Genomic DNA, 2,914 nt, shown 5'->3' with positions numbered 1-2,914 from the left:
GTTTGGTAATAATTTCTTTGGAATTGTAAATGGTACTGCTTGGTATAATGCACTGTAGTTTTTCTTTGGCCTCGTTCCACCTTGGCCCTAAGGAATTCCTCATAAAGGCTCCTCTGAAAACACCCTTGTAGGTGTGTCTAAACAATGGGAACAATGTTTCTGTATTGGGCACCAGATACCAGATGAAGGTTCAGGACATAGAAACATTTCTTACACTCTTATCTTCTTCATCTGAGTTCCCTGCCTTCAAAGACTGGGGATGATCCCCTGCAGAAGGCAATGGCACCCCACTCCAGTCCGCTTGCCTGGAAAATCCCATTGACGGAGGAGCCTGGTAGGCTACAGTCCCTGGGGTAGCCAAGAGTCGGACACGACTGAGCGACTTCACTGTCACTTTCACTTTTTACCTTCAAAGAAGAACTACAAGTACACTCAATAGTCCCAGCCTTCTCAGCTGGGGGAAAAATGATATAAGTACTTCCCTGAATTTTCAGTCGTAGGGAAAGGCAAGAGAATGGGGCAAATTTGCATGCATTAAAGCTCTAATTACAAGGGGAAGTGGGGAAGGGGCAAAGTTAAAATGTAGAGTTTTTTCCTTTGTTGGATGGGTGGTAGGGTGGGAAGGGGAAATTTTTTTAAATTTTAGTGACGTATAGTTGATTGATAATGTTGTATTAATTTCTACTATATAGCAATGTGATTCAGTTATATATATATGTATAAATATATATACATTCTTTTTCATAATCTTTTCCATTATATTTTATCACGGTATATTGAATACAGTTCCATATGCTATAGAGTAGGACCTTGTTGTTTATCCATTCTATGTGTAATGGTTTACATCTGCTAACCACAAACTCCCAATCCTTTCCTCCACCATCCCTCCTCCCCACTGGAAACCACAAGTCAGTTTTCTATGCTGGGAGTCTGTTTCTATTTCATAGATATGTTCATTTGTGTCATATTTTTAGGCTTCACATATAAGTGATATCATATGGTATTTGCCTTTCTTTTTCTGACTTACTTAACTTAGTACGATAATCTCTAAGTCCATCCATTTTGCTGCAAGTGGCATTATTCAATTCTTTTTTATAATATTGCATTGTGTATTTGTACCACATCTTTATCCACTCAGCTGGTGATGGACATTTAGGTTGCTTCCATATCTTGGCTGTTATGACTAGTGCTGCAGTGAACATTTGGGTGCATGTTTCTTTTTGAATTACAGTTGTGTCTGGATATATTGAGAGTCCCTTGGACTGCAAGGAGATCCAACCAGTCCATCCTAAAGGAAATCAGTCCTGAATATTCTTTGGAAAGACTGATGCTGAAGCTGAAACTCCAGTACTTTGGCCACCTCATGTGAAGAACTGACTCACTGGAAAAGACCCTGATGCTGGAAATATTGAAGGCGGGAGAAGAGGACGACAGAGGATGAGATGGTTGGATGGCATCACTGATTGGATGGACGTGAGTTTGAGTAAACTCCAGGAGTTAGTGATAGACAGGGAAGCCTGGTACCAGTCTTGGTACTAGGACTGAAGCTGGTACCATGGGGTCGCAAAGAGTCAGTCACGGCTGAGTGACTGAACTGAACTGAACTGGATATATGCCCAGGAGTGTGATTGCTTCACTGACTATGCTAAAGCCTTTGACTGTGTGAATCACAACAAACTGTGGAAAATTCTGAAAGAAAGAGATGGGAATACCAGACCACTTTACCTCCTAAGAAACCTGTGTGCAGGTCAAGAAGCAACAGTTAGAACCGGACATGGAACTGCCAACTGGTTCCAAATTTGGAAAGGAGTACATCAAGGCTGTATATTGTCACCCTGCTTATTTAATTTCTATGCAGAGTACATCATGCAAAGTGCCAGACTGGATGAAGCACAAACTGGAATCAACATTGCAGGGAGAAATATCAATAGCCTCAGATATGTAGATGACTCCACCCTATTGGGAGAAAGCAAAGAGGAACTAAAGAGCCTCTTGATGAAGGTGAAAGAGGAGAGTGACAAAACCAGCTTAAAACTCAACATTCAAAAGATGAAGATCATGGCATCTGGTCCCATCACTTTATGGCAAATAGATGGGGAAATAATGGAAATGTTAGAAAAAACGCCGCGGGAGGAAAGAAGCCGCCTCTAAGGACCAGTGGTAAAGGCCTTTATTAAGCGTCGCTCTCGGGCAGAACTCCCGGGGGCGGGTGAGTGAGGAGATGAAGGGAGTCTGCGAGGCAGAGGGGTGGGGAGGGGTTTTATAGCCAGGGCCGGCGTCCAAGCCAGGTCTTCCCATATAAGGAAGAAAGCGTGGGCTACAGCGGCGGTTGGTGTCCAAGGGCTCCGTGTCAGCACCTGATTGGACCAGGCTGCAGGGGGCCGGCCCTGGAAGTTTAGCCAGCCTCCGGAACTTGCCTGCGGCACTTTTCCGGGGCATGCCTCAACATGCCGACCTTTCAGGAAACAATGAGAGACTTTATTTTCTTGGGCTCCAAAGTCATTGCAGATGGTGACTGCAGCCATGAAATTAAAAGACGCTTGCTACTTAGAAGAAAAGCAATGACAAACCTAGACAGTGTTTTAAAAACAGAGACGTTTCTCTGCTGACTAAGATCTGTGTAGTCAAAGCTATGGTTTTTCCAGTAGTCATGTATGGATGTGAGAGCTCAACAATAAAAAAGGCTGAGTACCGAAGAATTGATGCTTTTGAACTGTGGTGCTGGAGAAGACTCTTGAGAATTCCTTGGACTGCAAGGAGATCCAACCAGTCCATCCTAAAGGAAATCAACCCTGAATACTCATTAGAAGGACTGATGCTGAAGCTGAAGCTCCAATACTTTGGCTACCTTATTTGAAAAACCAACTCATTAGAAAAGACCCTGATGCTGGGAAAGATTGAGGGCAGGAGGAGA

The sequence above is a fragment of the Dama dama genome, chromosome 12, assembly GCF_033118175.1.
Source record: "Dama dama isolate Ldn47 chromosome 12, ASM3311817v1, whole genome shotgun sequence".
Lineage (NCBI taxonomy): Eukaryota > Metazoa > Chordata > Mammalia > Artiodactyla > Cervidae > Dama > Dama dama.
The sequence above is the reverse complement of the archived record's forward strand: the minus strand, read 5'-3'. Positions refer to the sequence as shown.